Source organism: Pristiophorus japonicus, chromosome 14 (assembly GCF_044704955.1).
Source record: "Pristiophorus japonicus isolate sPriJap1 chromosome 14, sPriJap1.hap1, whole genome shotgun sequence".
In the NCBI taxonomy this organism is placed as follows: Eukaryota; Metazoa; Chordata; class Chondrichthyes; family Pristiophoridae; genus Pristiophorus; species Pristiophorus japonicus.
Genome location: NC_091990.1, coordinates 160290602 through 160307123, shown reverse-complemented (window position 1 = coordinate 160307123; position 16522 = coordinate 160290602).

Below are 16522 nucleotides of genomic sequence, written 5' to 3'. Positions count from 1 at the left end.
TCCAGCGCAACATGGAAAGTCTGCTCAAGTCCATCCTGGGGACGGTTGTGTTTCAAGATGACATACTCATCACGGGCAGGGACACCGACTCTCATCTCCGCTATCTTGAGGAAGTACTAAGTTGATTGGATCGGATAGGCCTAAGAGTTAATAAATCCAAGTGTCTGTTTCTCGCGCCTGAGGTTGAATTTTTGGGCAGAAGGATTGCCGCTGACGGAATCCGCCCAACCGAATCCAAAACCAAAGCGATTTGCCTGGCACCCAGGCCCCGGAATGTCTCGGAACTGCGCGCCTTTCTCAGGCTATTCAATTACTTTGGGAACTTTATGCAGAACTTGAGCATGCTGCTGGAGCCTCTCCACGTGCTACTCAAAGAGATGCGAGTGGTTTTGGGGGGACACCCAAGAACGCGCCTTCAATAAGGCACGCAACCTTCTATGTTCCAAGAGTGTTTTGGCCTTTTTCGACCCAGGTAAAAAGTTAGTCCTTACGTATGATGCGTCAGTGTACGGGGACGGGTGCGTATTACAGCACATCAATGATGCGGGTAAATTGCAGGCCGTTGCATATGCCTCCAGGTCACTTTCGCGGGCGGAGCAAGGGTACGGTATGGTTGAGAAGGAGGCGCTCGCGTGCGTGTACAGTGTCAAAAAGATGCACCAATACCTTTTCGGGGCCAAGAAACCAACCACAAACCCCTCACGTCCCTACTATCCGAGTGCAAGGCAATCAACGCCTACGCCTCGGCGCGCATTCAGCGGTGGGCTCTCATGCTAGCGGCTTACGACTACACGATAAGGCACAGACAACTGTGCTGACGCGCTTAGCAGGTTACCCCTGGTGACCACAGAAGGGTCCGACGAACAGGACTGTGAGATGGTCATGGCAGTCAATGCCTTTGAATCCACAGGTTTGCCCATGACGGCTCGCCAAATCAGAGCCTGGACGACCAGCGACCCCACATTATCTCTAGTTAAAAGATGCGTTTTAACCGGGGTGACTGGGCAGAGGCTCGCAATGCCTGCCCCGAGGAGGTCAAACCCTTCCATAGGTGCATGCATGAACTCTCACTACAGGCAAACTGCCTGATGTTGGGCAGCCGAGTAGTTATGCCCTTACGAGGCAGAGAGGCATTTGTATGGGAGCTCCATCGCGAGCACTCAGGGATCATCCTTATGAAGGCCATAGCCAGATCTCATGTCTGGTGGCCTGGCATTGACGCGGACTTGGAGCTCTGTGTCCGTCGGTGCACCATTTGTGCCCAACTCAGTAATGCCCCCAGGGAGGCCCCCCTAAGCCCCTGGCCCTGGCCCACCAAACCGTGGTCGCGAGTGCATGTAGACTATGCACGCCCATTCATGGGCAAAATGTTCCTCGTAGTCGTTGATGCATTTTCAAAGTGGATCGAGTGCACCATTTAAAATTCGAGCACCACCTCCACCACTGTGGAGAGCCTTAGAAACATGTTTGCAACGCACGGCATTCCTGACATATTGGTCAGTGATAATGGTCCGTGCTTCACCAGCGCAGAATTTCATGATTTTATAGTTGACCACGGTATAAATCACGTTAAGACGGCACCTTTCAAGCCGACCTCTAATGGCCAGGCAGAATGAGCAGTGAAGATCATTTAACAAGGCATGCTCAGAATCCAAGGTCCCATGCTGCAGAGCCGCCTGTCGTGACTGCTGCTGGCATACAGATCTCGTTCGCATTCGTTGACTGGGGTTCCCCCCGCGCAACTATTGATGAAACAAACCTTAAAGACCAGGCTCTCGTTAATCCTCCCAGACATGCATGAAATTGTTGAGGCTAAGCGTCAAAAGCTAACTGAGTACCATGACCAAAATTCGAGGGGGAGGTGGAATGAGATAGGGGCAAAGTGTTTGTGCTAAACTATGGCCAGGATCCCAAATGGCTTGCAGGGACAGTAACAGACAAAGAGGGAAACAGGCCACTGGTTGTACAAATGGACAATGGCCAAACCTGCCGGAGGCATGTAGACCAAGTAAAAAGTAGATTCACTGATAACACTGAAGAACCAGAGGCGGACTACAATATGGAACTCACACCACACCTGGTGGACAGACAGGTGGAACAACCTGAGGAAAGGGCAGTCTCAACAGACAGCCCAGGCGAGATACCAGCAATCACACCGAACGAAACACAGGCACCAAGGCAAACAACTGAACCACAATTAAGACGCTCCACGCGAGAGCGCAGACCACCTGAGAGACTGAATATATAAAGGCAATAAGACCTTGGGGGATGGTGATGTCATGTATCTCACATTTCTGTATATAACTATATCTTACCATGCTATACATGACTGTAACTGGATATGACCTGTAACAATAAGCCTACCTTACCACCAGGGGTGCACTTGCAGGAGACACTCCATACCTGTCCCACTGTGGTATATAAAGGGAGGTCTCAGGCAAGTGCAGCACTGGAGAGCTGGAATTAAAGGTACAGGTCCTGAGTGACCTTGGCTTCAGCATGTGTCTCGTGTAAGTCAGTACATTAGAGTCAGGACTTAACAATTACCTTCCTCTGTGCCACTGGCTATGCTGGACTGCACTGACTTCCCAAGCGGGCATACTTCCGGGTGGGCGGATCGGGCAAAAGTCCAAAGTACTGCCGGTGTCGCAACCAGAGGTGTTGCACACCTGGCTCAGCTCTTCCCGGCAGTGCTGCTCAGTGCCGCCGCAAAACGGGACTGGAGGATCATGACAGGGCACAGGAACCCACACCACCTTTCACGATGCTCCAGGGCAAAACCTGGAGCACAAAGGACCAGAAAATTCAGTCCTTGACTTCTGATCCTTAGAGGAAACATTATCCCTTAAAATTAATATAATAATTTTGTAGCTAGGCTGTGTTTAGTCATAGCTAAATCATTTAATTTTTTTTTCAAACCTCGACCTATCTTCTTTGTGTTATTGTTGCTCCTGTTTTGGTGCAGAATGCAAATGACTCGGGCTGTGATATGCTTCCTGACCCTGTGCACTGTTCCTGCTGCTGCAGCCATTAATAACAGGTTATTTCCGACTGAATGGAAATGCTGGGTTGTTTCAAATGTTTACTGATCAAATGAAAATAGTGACAAAAGCGGAGAGCAAATGATTTTGTAGAATAGAAAATTAATTGCTCGTTTCTCTCTCTTGTGGTGTTGTGTGAACTTGGCCCGGAACCTGATGATAGCGAATTGGCAGCGTTTGCTGTCATTTCACCTTTGAAACTGACCGCAATTTCAGGATTTAGCGCATGTGCAGCCTAACGCGGAAATCCTGAAGTTGCGGTCTGTCACTCACTGCTCCTCCACAGACTGCGCTGTGCACCCCTCTGAGCTGGCAATCAGTGACGTCACTGATCCAATGAAAACTTACCCTTTACGAACAAATATCGCCGTTCGAAACCCCATAAAAAGTTAGACCCATTCAAATGAGGTGTAACTGGGCTTTTAATAATGATCTGAGTAATAATTACTGATAAAGCACCATTCTGTCTCTGAAAAACATTTTATATTGGTGGAATGTCAAATTTCTCCACTAAGTTAAAAAATTATTAGATTTTAAAATGAATTAAAACACTTAGTATTTTAAGGGGCCGAAATTGGTTAAGGCCAAGTGCCGCCCAAAGGACCGCCGATGGCCGCCGAGATACCTGATGGTACTTTGGGTGGGAGTTTTGGCAAAAAGTCCTTTGAAAGGGCGCCCGGCGGCAAAAGAGGGACTTACGCCGTCAATCTGAGCGGCAGCCGGCAAGAGCTCTCATTCTCGGCGGCAAAGGCACTTGCTGCCCAAGTGCCGCCGAGGATGGAGTCGGGGCCCACGGAGGGTCGAACAGCTGGAAATAAAAATCAGCAAAAAAAAAAACATCGGAACACCTTCAGGGGACCCCATCCAGGTAAGTCGCTGTAAAAAAAAAATGTTTACTAACCTTTACTTGCAGGTCTTCATACCTACCGTTGGGGATAGACCAGCCTCCTCGCAACGGTCCTTCCCGTGGCATCTCGGCGGGCGGGAGGTCACTTGCGCCAGTTGGCCATCCGTTGACGTCAGCGGGTGGTTCCCGGCAGTTCTCCCCTTCCGCCCGCTCCAGACCAAATGGAAACTGGCACAGGGCGGAAGCCGAGGAGGAATGTCTGCGGATCTCGGCGGCAGGGGGCGGTAAAGCCATCTGTTTCGGCCCCTAAAAGTTTGTTCATGGTATTTCAGCTTCTACATTGAATTCTGCATTGTGATTGGCTGCTTGTTGACGTCACAGCAGCTCACGCTATGGAATTCGCACTATATTACATTGACTTCAGCTGCGCGTCAGAAAAGCCAAACTTGTCACCACAGGGATTGCGAGCTCTTTGTGGGTAGCTTACTTTGGGGCCAGTGGTGAACGTCTTTGCTTCGCCGCTGATCACAAATTATGGATCCTTACAGCCTGTATTGGACAGATGCTTTTCCTGGCAGTGCCTGTTAAGAGTTTGCTTTTCCGTGTATAGATTTTAAATAGATGGACTCGCGATTATTCATCTCAAAAATCACACTTAAATAAAGAAAGGTTTGGGAAATTCATTAAGTTAAATCAAAAAGATTCTTGTGTTTCAACCTGAGTTTTGCCGGCTAAATTTTATTCACTGCCATTTTTTGCATGGGGAAAAGAAATTGATCTTGCTCAAACGTGGGGGAAAATGGGTCAACTTCCGATCATTAAATCAAAGTGATGTTGCCACAGTGAATAAATAGTCCACGTTCTCCAGAGATGAGTGCCACTGTCTGGTTACATAAAAATCAAAACCATATTTGGTTATTAAATGCATTTAAACATATTCTATAATGATCGTTAAAATGAAATTGTTATGTAATTATACTTGAGAGACAGTCCAAAGTAATTGTTACTTTAAAATGCAATAAAATAGCACGTTCTACACTGATAATTGGCAGACATGACAGGGGGTTTCAAACAACAATCCATTTAACGGAACTATTATGCGTAATTATCGTATAAATAGGTGCCTTTTGACTGAAATAGGTGCGTCTTTTTTTAAAGTCCCCATTACTACGGGGACACACACTTTTCAATTTAAATATAATTTGGGGAGTGGGGGGCAGGGAGGGGAACAGTTTAAGAAATCTCTGTTTTGTTCCACTGCCGACTGTACTGGAAATCCATTGTGTTTAGTTTGTAAATTCGAAGACAGCTGCTAAAACTGACTAAATGGCGAACGCCTAAACGGGTTGTCTAAATTGTGACAGAATACATGAACATCTTTGTAGGATATTTGATTTCAATCCTACAGAGAGAAATTTAGTCGGACTTGTTACACTTGTTACAGCTTGGGAAGCACCAGGTGACTACTACACACACACTGAGGCAACATAGATGCTTTAATCAGCATAAATAACATAAATCATCAATTGCAACTAGAGGTGGAAAATGTGGGTGCTTAGAATTTTTTCTTCAGATTAATATTAAGATAGTTCTTGATCAGTCCTTTTAGTTTTCACTTCATTTAATGCACATTTTGTTCTACACTGTCTTTACTTACTGCTGTTTCAAAGATTAACTTTTGCATTTGTTGGCCATTAAAAAAAAGCCATCAGACGTCCATTTTTCTCCTCAGCTCTTGGTTGGCCACCGGCCATAAATTGCTTAACCTGCACATAAAATATAACGATCTTTCCTCTGATATTTAACACGTATTAATATTGACATTTATAGAAAATGAAACGCTTGTTATCATTTTTTTACTCAGCCTCTCTACAGAAAATGTTTAATGTCTACCACTGACCTTGTAAATCAACACCATAGCTTCAGACATTTGCTTGTGCTGTTAATTTGAATGGAATTGTGAGACTTATAAGGAATTAGAAGAACATTTTTAACATTGGAACAGATATTGTGCATGTGTCTAGATACAATAATATCGAAAAATGCCTCTGTGGTAAGAGGCACAAAGCAAGGAAGACGGCATTTCTGTCTGTGTCCCAAATATCAATCCAGTTGAGAACTGATAAATCCGTTTCAGCTGTAGAAAGCAACACACCAGCTTGGTGAAAGTTGGGTGGCCCTGCTTTTGACACATTCAACTCCAAAAGTTTATGGGGAAAAAAATAATTTATTTCTCAATGGCTGCAAAAGGACATAGAAAGTAGCTGCACTTTATAAATGTTTTATAGTCTTGGTATCATATTTGACCCCAATTTGATCTTCCAATCACATATCTGTGTCATCACTAAGACTGCCTATTTCCGTCTCCAGATCATCGTCCGACTCCACCCCTGCCTCAGTTCATCTGCTGCTGAAACCCTCATCCTTGCCTGTGCCACCTCGAGACTTGACTATTCCAACGCACTCCTGACTGACCTCCCACGTTCTACTCTCTGTAAACTTGAGGTCATCCAAAACTCGGCTGCCCATGTCCTAACTTGCACCAAGTCCCACTCACCCATCACCCCTGGGCTCACTGACCCACATTGGCTCCCGGTTCAGCAACCCCTCGATTTTAAAATTCTCATCCTTGTTTTCAAATTCCTCCATAGCCTCACCCCTCCCTATTTCTGTAATCTCCTCCAGCCTCACAACCCTCCAAGATATCTGCGCTCCTCTAATTCTGGCCTCTTGAGCATCCCTGTGTTTTCTGTTGCCTAGGCCCAAAGCTCTAGAATTCCCTCCCTAAACATCCCCACCTCGCAATCTCGCTTTCCTCCTTTATGATACTTTGGGCCTTTTGGCCAAGCTTTTGGTCCTCTGTCCTAATATCATCTTATATGGCTCAGTGTTAAATTTTGTTCTATAACGCTCCTGTGACGTGCGTTGGGAAGTTTTACTGTGTTAAAGGCACTATATAAATGCAAGTTGTTGTCAAATAAATCCTTTTTTCATGAGGTGTAATGGGCTCTTTCTCCCTCCTCCCCCTCAGGATGTGACTGTTTTCATCGAGCCTAGACGTAGGGTGAAAGTCTTCATTCTGTTGAGGCCCTATGTGAAATAAATATAGGCAGTCTTGAACCAGTTTCAAGTGAGCATAGCCCATAATTTGGTGCGAATGGGCACATAATTTTTGGTTTTGCTTGAGAGACCGTGGGAATGGCTGCTGTGTGAAATGGGAGGAAATGACTCTTCTGTAGTTAAATTAGGGCCTTCATAGAATAGAGGGAGCTTTACCTACTCTGTGAAGGCTTAAAGCTGTTCCTGGATCTGAAAAGTGAAAATGTATTATATTCCCTGACATTTTCAGCCCTCACAATTGTGAGTATAAAATTACCAAAATGGAAATCAAGGTGGAGAAAATGCCCTTTTTTATAGCCCCATTAGTGCCTCGAGGGGGTGGGTGGCGGGGGGAGGGCTACCGACTCCCAGGAGTTTGCCAAAGGCACTGCCATGGCAGTGCCGTGCCTCGTGGTTAGCGCTCTGGGCCGCCACGCAACTGGTGATGACGTATCGCCGCGCACGACGACCCTGCGCCAACCCTGTGATGTTATGTATTGATGTGTGTATCGTCCTGGTACCTTAAATGTAATGTAAGCACAATGCTACACCACAGAGGGCGCTGTGGTGGGAAACCTGGAAGTACCTGAAACAGACACTATAAAAGGCTGACCACCATACCAGAGAGGCACTCTGGAGCTGAACAATAAAGGACGAAGGTCACAGCAGTTAGATTTACACCAGACTGTGTGGAGTCAGTGATTTGTGTGCTACACGGTAAAGCCTCACGGGTCGCAAAGCTGGCAGACATCCGCTCTCGGGGCATTGATTAAAGGGGAGGGGGCCAGCGCCCCGGGCCGCCATCTTTTTTTTGTCGGCCAACTCTTGGATCGGCTCGACGATGGCGACCCTAGCATGGTCCGGGCCGCCATTGTGCAGCCCGACATTCGCCTCGGGTGCCAGGCTGCTAGCTCGATGGTGCACTGCTCTAGTGTCCCAATGGAGGCCATCAGAGGCCGTGCAGAGGGAGCAGCGGCTCTCCCCTTTATTCGAAAGGGAGGGGTGATCAAGCCTGTCAGTAGCACCCCAGTTACTGCCCCCAAAGGAGGTGGAGTGCCAGAGATTGCGCTCCACTTCCTTTGAGGGGTGGTAAGGGCAATTCAGTGGCGGGGGCAGGACCTCAATCGGGGCACAGGGCAATTTCGCCTACCAAGTCTCTCCATCATATTTTCCGTTACAGGTTTAAAAAAAACGTGGCTAGAAATTTGTCTCGGACAGTGGTGCAAAACGGGCGGTAGAGGATTGGTCATCCTTTCTGTGCAGCGCCTGACATTCAGTTTAATTGACTGCATTGGGTGGCCGATCTTACCGACGGTTTAATGCCAACACCTGAGATGAATTTCTCGGCCATGATTTTGACGTGAATTTTTTCAGGGATTAGTTTATGTCCAGAATTTTCAATCGTCAGTTATACTGAGCTGCGAGTCAATTTAAAGGTAGCTCAGATTCTCAATTAGCAATTCCTTCACTTGTTTCACCGTTCTTGTAAAATGGTAGTTATGCTTTACACTGTGTTTCTGGAAGGAGTAAAACATATGACTTGTCTCATAAGATTTCTCCCACTTGTGTAAGGTAGCATCTCAACCAGAAATACTTTACTTTCAGACACTAACAGTTCAAAATTAAACATCTGTTTGCTTTCCCTTTATCAGATGTCAGGTTAGAAAATAAAGAAGCCTTGAATACGGAAAGGTAATTCAGCATATTAAGCCCACTCCTTCCACTGCTCAGTTTCAAACACGAGACACACCATTAGATTTCCTCAGGAAATGTTCTTTCAGTTGCTTGCAGCCCTCTCCCCATCCCTTCCATAAGTTGGTAAATCAAATAAAAGTTCACAGCCTGTCTCTAACTTTCTTCCTACGTTATGTCATCCACTTGATTATTTAATTAAACACAAAATGCTCATCAAGATAAGGGATGCTCATTAAATGGAACTCTTCCCATTTCAAGCACCCAGTGTCAGCATCAAGCACTCCCAGGGTATTACAGTCAGAAGCAGAGTGAAACACTCTCTACCCCAAGTACCCCAACTTCCAAGAGAGCACTTGATTTTTTTCCCTCATACAACCCCCTCAGGCCTTACTAGCTGGGATTATCAATTAATGCCAGTCTTGTCTGTAGGCACATGCAGACTAGTAATTGGATAGCGATTCCCTTGGCAGCCAGCAGACAGTGGTAGAGTGACCATATATCCCGTTTTCCAGGGACAGTCCCAGGATGAGGTACCGTGACCCCGGGCAAACAATGTCCCCGGAAGAATCCCCGGTTCACAAAATTCGTCCCAGAATAGATTAGAGCCATATTCATTGGTCCACTAAAATATCAATCTTTGTCACACCTCAAATCTAGACCAGAGCGTGGCATTCATTGCCCTCCTGGGTGTAGGTGGGACACATGGGTTAGGTTGCATCCTATAAGGAGGCAGCTGTTTCAGCCAATAGTAACTGGCAGGAAGGCCCATCCTTTAACACGAGCAGGAAATAAAATTGGAGGAGAAGCCAAGAGTGCGGTGAAAGCCAGTGGTGGAGTGGATTTACCTCGGAGATCAGCATGGCGCAAAAGTTGGATCAAATTGTGTTTTTTTTAATGAATAAGCTCTAAATTCTCACACTGGGAATAGGTTTCTGACACCTGAGACAGGGTGTTTTGCACCTTATATGGAAAATCTCAGTTTGGCACAGATTTAAAATTGGGAAACAAAAAGTTAGGGTACTCAGGGATGAGTATAGATGTTGCGGTACTATTGCAGTTGCCATAGCTACAATGCTGACTGAATGGTGTGTGACGTAGAACACACGCAAGATTTGAGATTCGATGTAAAGTGACAATGGCGTTGTCAAAAAGGCGTAAATGCTGCTTTAACAACCAGCTTCAAAAGGATTTTCCATATTTACGACCAATTGGAAAAGAAGCATCTGTATTATGTTCACTGCGCCAGTCAGTATTTTCCATTTCAAGTGGAGGCAGGACATCTGTAAAAGAACACAAAGGTAAATATAAAGCTGCTCTTGCAGCACGCACTAGTTCAAGTTCTGTTATCAATTAATAAATCTGTGGAAAAACCACAGGGTCTTAAGAGAAGTAGTGGCAGGGCCTGTGGATACATTGGTTGTAATTTACCAAAATTTACCAAAATTCCCTGGATTCTGGGGCGGTCCCAGCAGATTGGAAAACTGCAAATGTAATGACCCAATTTAAAAAAGGAGGCAGACAAAAAGCAGGAAACTACAGACCAGTTAGCCTAACATCTGTGGTTGGGAAAATGTTGGAGTCCATTATTAAAGAAGCAGTAGCAGGGCATTTGGAAAAGCATAATTCAGTCAGGCAGAGTCAGCATGGATTTATGAAGGGAAGTCATGTTTGACAAATTTGCTGAAATTCTTTGAGGATGTAACGAACGGGGTGGGTAAAGGGGAACCAGTGGATGTGGTGTATTCCAGAAGGCATTTGACAAGGCGCTACATAAAAGGTTTCTGCACAAGATAAAAGTTCACGGGGTTGGGGGTAATATATTAGCATGGATAGAGGATTAGCTAACTAACTAACTAACAGAAAACAGAGAGTTGGGATAAATGGTTCATTCTCTGGTTGGCAATCAGTAACTAGTGGGGTGCCACAAAGATCAGTGCTGGGACCCCAACTATTTACAACATATCATCATCATAGGCTGTCCCTCGGAATCAAGGAAGACTTGCTTCCACTCCTGAAGTGAATTCTTTGGTGGCTGAACAGTCCAATATGAGAGCCACAGACTCTGTCACAGGTGGGACAGACAGTCTTCAAGGGAAGGAGTGGGTGGGACTGGTTTGCTGCACATTCTTTCCGCTGCCTGCGCTTGATTTCTGCATGCTCTCAGCGTTGAGACTCGAGGTGCTCAGTGCCCTCTTGGATGCACTTCCTCCACTTAGGGCGGTCTTGGGCCAGGGACTCTAGGTGTCAGTGGGGATGTCGCACTTTATCAGGAAGGCTTTGAGGGTGTCCTTGTAATGTTTCCTCTGACCACCTTTGGCTCGTTTGCCGTGAAGGAGCTCCGAGTAGAGCACTTGCTTTGGGAGTCTCGTCTCTGGCATGCGAAATATGTGGCCTGCCCAGCGGAGCTGATTAAGTGTGGTCAGTGTTTCAATGCTGGGGATGTTGGCCTGTACGAGGACGCTGATGTTGGTGTGCCTGTCCTCCCAGGGGATTTGTAGGACCTTGCGGAGACATCATTGGTGATATTTCTCCAGCGACTTGAGGTGTCTGCTGTACATGGTCCATGTCTCTGAGCCATACAGAAGGGCGAATATTATTACAGCCCTGTAGACCATGAGCTTGGTGGCAGTTTTGAGGGCCTGGTCTTCAAACACTCTTATCCTCAGGCGGCCGAAGACTGCACTGGCGCACTGGAGGCGGTGTTAGATCTCGTCGTCAATGCCTGCTCTTGTTGATAGGAGGCTCCCGAGATATGGGAAGTGGTCCACGGTGTCCAGGGCCATGCCGTGGATCTTGATGACTGGGGGGCAGTGCGTGGGGTGGAGGACCTTTGTCTTATGGATGTTTAACGTAAGGCCCATGCTTTCGTACACCTCAGTAAATACGTCGACTATGTCCTAGAGTTCAGCCTCTGTATGTGCGCGGACGCAGGCGTCGTCCACGTACTGTAGATCAACGACAGAGGTTGGGGTGGTCTTGGACCTGGCCTGGAGACGGCGCAGGTTGAACAGGTTCCCACTGGTTCTGTAGTTTAGTACCACTCCAGCGGGGTGCTTGTTGACTGTGAGGTGAAGCATGGGGCTGAGAAAAATTGAGAAGAGGGTTGGGGCGATGCGCAGCCCTGATTGACCCCGGTCCCGACGTGGATTGGGTCTGTGATGGATCCATTGGTAACGATCACGGCCTGCATGTCGTCGTGGAGCAGGTGGAGGATGGTGACGAACGTTTGGGGGCATCCGAAACGGAGGAGGACGTTCCATAGACCCATAGATCTATATTAATGACTTGGAAGAAGGGACTGAGTGTAACGTAGCCAAGTTTGCTGACAATACAAAGATGGGTGGAAAAGCAATGTGTGAGGAGGACACAAAAAATCTGCAAAAGGACGTAGGCAGGCTAAGTGAGTGGGCAAAAATTTGGCAGATGGAGTATAATGTTGGAAAGTGTGAGGTCATGCACTTTGGCAGAAAAAAATCAAAGAGCAAGTTATTATTTAAATGGAGCAAGATTGCAAAGTGCTGCAGTACAGCGGGACCTGGGGGTACTTGTGCATGAAACACAAAAGATTAGTATGCAGGTACAGCAAGTGATCAGAAAGGCCAGTGGAATCTTGGCCTTTATTGCAAAGGGGATGGAGTATAAAAGCAGGGAAGTCTTGCTACAGTTATACAGGGTATTGATGAGGCCACATCTGGAATACTGCGTGCAGTTTTGGTTTCTATATTTACGAAAGGATATACTTGCTTTGGAGGCAGTTCAGAGAAGGTTCACTAGGTTGATTCCGGAGATGAGGGGGTTGACTTATGAGGAAAAGTTGAGTCTCTACTCATTAAAATTCAGAAGAATGAGAGGTGATCTTATCGAAACGTATAAGATTATGAGGGGGCTTGACAAGGTGGATGTAGAGAGGATTTTTCCACTGATAGGGGAGACTAGAACTAGAGGGCATGATCTTAGAATAAGGGGTCACCCATTTAAAACTGAGATGAGGAGAAATTTCTTCTCTCAGAGGGTTGTAAATCTGTAGAATTCGCTGCGTCAGAGAGCTGTGGAAGCTGAGACATTGAATAAATTTAAGACAGAAATAGACAGTTTCTTAAACGATAATGGGTTTTGGGGAGTGGGCGGGGAAGTGGAGCTGAGTCCATGATCGGATTAACCATGATCGTATTAAATGGCGGAGCAGGCTCGAGGGGCCTTATGGTCTACTCCTACTCCTATTTCATATGTTCTTATGACTTGGGCAGTGATGTGAAGAAAGAGATTTTCTGAATAGACCTTATAGACATTGGGTACGAAAAACTGACATTCCTGAAAAGTGTTATTGTATTATTTATAAACGATGCCTGAATGCACTTCAATCGTGCGATGTCACATCCGTGGTAATTTTCATGCACCTTTGTTTTGGATCTGTCGTGCATATGTGTAACTGTGAAAACATAGGCTGCTAAAAAGAATATTGTCTTGTTATGCTGCTCAACCTACATTTTCCATCCTGGCTACTTTGCTGTGCTCCCACCCTGTTGTTTCCTCAGATTTGGTTTAGAAAATAGAAAATCAGTTGCCTTTCTTGCACAATGTGCAGGAATTCGGCCACCATTACATTTTTCATCGCATCTGATCTCTGCTAGCACTTGTTTAACCATCAGTTATGGACCTCTGGTAGTTCCTTTACCATAACAACAGAAACGATCCACAAAAATACCAAGGAAATGTAAATTACACAACAATGTATCTCCTTTCAGATGAGACGTTAAACACTCTCAAGTGTAGGTAAAAGATCCCATGGCACTATTTTGAAGAAGAGCAGGGGAGTTATTCCCGGTGTTCTGGCCAATATCTATCCCTCAATCAACATAACAAAACAGCTTATGTGGTCATTATCACATTGCTGTTTGCAGTGAGCAAATTGGCTGCCGCGTTTCCCACATTACAACAGTGACTACGTCGTTGGCTGTAAAGCACTTTGAGACGTCCGGTGGTCGTGAAAGGCGCTATATAAATCCAAGTCTTTCTTTCTTTCTTTGACCCAACAGTAACTAATGGCACAAACCGTGGGATGATCACTGCCCAGCAGCAGTTTGAGTTGGTATTACATCCTCAATGTTGTGCAAAAAAAAAAAATGATCAATGTACTGGAACAAAAATAACATGTAAATTTCTTTATTCATTTTTAGCTATAGTCACACAGCAGTTGTACAGACAGGTACAATAAATCAAGGATACCGCAGTTGACACCGAGCGCCATTTTAATTCCGCTCACAAATGACTTCCTTTAAATCAAGAGTGAAAAGGTCATTTCTGAGTTATGCATTCAACCCTCGTTTAGTGGAATAAACATGCCCTTTAACAACTTCACATCCTTTATGTGTCCATGTAGTTGCTTGGCTGAGAGGGCTGCTCATGTGGGTCTTTTGATATTACAGTCTCAGCCTGTGGTTGCTGTTGAATGGACTGCTTCAGCTTTGAACAAAGCGCACATTACATCTCAGATTGTAACCTTAAGCTACATAAAGGGTGTACAACATTTAAATATGCAGCATTTTTGGAGGAAAGCTTGAGTGGTGGGGGGCTCATCATATACCCGATCAATCATGTTTGCTTCATCATCTGCCTCCTGTTTTAACTTGTAACTCTCAGTGGATCCTTTTATAAATTTAGGTTTATTATGATACTCAAAGTGCAACTTTTTGATGCAGGTTAGGAATAATGGGCTAGAAATTGATCAAAGGCCGCCACCGCCCATTTACTGCTCAAAGTGCACATGTAAACGTCTGATTTTTTGCGTATGTTTGCGGCAGAAAAAAAAATCAGGACTTTCACCAAGGAAATATTTGAATTTGGTGCAGCGTTCTCCGAAAGTAGTCTGGGGGCGGAGCTTCAAGTCTATGCTAAAAACTCTCTGGGCATGTGCGAAAAGCTGAAGTTGCCAGGGCAATCAAAAATGCTGAAGCAAGCTGAGGCCTGCTCCCCCGAAAGGACTGCTACCCCACTGCTGCCGAAAGGGCCGCAAAGGACCTCCCCCGCCGGTTGGACCCGCGGCCACCGATTTTGGGCGTCCATGATTTTTTTCAGTGCGTCGCACACTGGCCAAAAGCACGGCAAAAGAAAAAACATCTGTTAACTTAAGGACTCGGCGTGGCACACACGAGGACAGGAGCGAGATAATAATAATCCAAAATAAAATACCGGTAAGATTCTGCAATTAACGCCGGCGGAAAATTGATCAAAAAATAGAAAAAAAAACGTTCGGCGGGAAAAATGGGCGTTGTAGGTGGATTCTTGGCCAAATTAAGTCCGAGACTAGAGTCCGTCTAGGGAGGGGGGAAAACACGGAAAATATTTTTTCAAAAAATAAAACATTGGAAAGCATTCAGAGGACCCTTTTCCACTGAATCGCTGCAAAAGAATTTAAAAAAAAATGTTCACTTACCTTTTTTTTGCAGGGTTTCATACCTACCGTCCATCGAAAGGCCAGTCCGACTGGGCCCTGTTTTTTTAAGCAGTACGGATCACCGCTCCCACCAAACTTGGGAGGGAGCGGTTTTCTCAGCGTTGCACGCCGGCGGTCTGCTCCCCAGCGGTATTTCGAAACCGCAGGCGGTAGACTGCAATGAATTTCCCAACGAATGAAAGACCGCTCAAAACCAGTAAATACTGCCGAAAAACCTGACGGTCGGCTCTTCAATTTCTAGCCCATAGGGCTCGATTTTCCCCACCATTGGGTGCCGTTTTTTTGGCACCTGATTTTTTTTGGAGCAGTCATAATTTTGCAATTTTACTCCGTTTGTACGCTGGCGGCGATTGTCAGCGCCGGTTTTTTGTACGCAAGATTTTGTGGCACAGGTTTGGTTGAAAACTGATTGTTACAGGGAACTCTTTTTGAAGCAAGGGAAGAAGATTTCCGGGCTGAAAGGACTGCTGCCCTCCCCCCCCCCCCCCGCCCCTGCTGTAATCCCGGGCCATAGGGCTCTTTCCCCCCCCCCCGTACTGGACCCACTGCAATCCCGGGACAAATGGCCACCTCCCGCCTCTCCCTGTGAGTTGAAGTTGGGGAGCGGGAGTGCCATTCGGCCCAGGATTGAAGCGGGTCCAGCCGGGGGGGGGGAGGGGGGTGGGGAGGGGTGAGCGGTGGCCGCGGGTCCAGCCGGGGGGGGGGGGGGGAGGCGGTGGCTGCGGGACCAGCCGGGGGGGGGGCGGTGGGGTGGGGGGGTGAGCGGTGGCCATGGGACCAGCCGGGGGGGGGGGGGGGGAGGCGGTGGCTGCGGGACCAGCCGGGGGGGGGCGGTGAGGTGGGGGGGTGAGCGGTGGCCATGGGACCAGCCGGGGAGGGGGGTGGGGAGGGGTGAGCGTTGGCCGCGGGTCCAGCCGGGGGGGGGGGGGGGGAGGCGGTGGCTGCGGGACCAGCCGGGGGGGGCGGTGGGGGGGGGGGGTGAGCAGTGGCCATGGGACCAGCCGGGGGGGGAAGGGGGCGGTGGCTGCGGGTCCAGCCGGCGGGGGGAGCGATGGTCAGTTCTATGGTTGTACAACATGGGAAACTAGAATGTTTGCCCCCTCTCCCACGATAGTTTCTCTCCTTACCCATCCCAAGTGTTACCAAGTGCTTACTGTTGATGAGTGAGTTTGCATTGCGAGCGTTGTGAGCCTGTTTGACAGTAGAGAGCATCACACCTGCAAAAAGGATGTGGAGTTACTGGAGAAGATGCAAAAAACGATTAACACGGATGATACATAAACTGGAAGATTATAACTATCAGCGAAGACTGAACATGCTGGGGCGCTTTCTCTAGAAAAAAGAAGAGGTCTTCTAAATTATGAAGGGGTTTGATAGTCGTGGAGA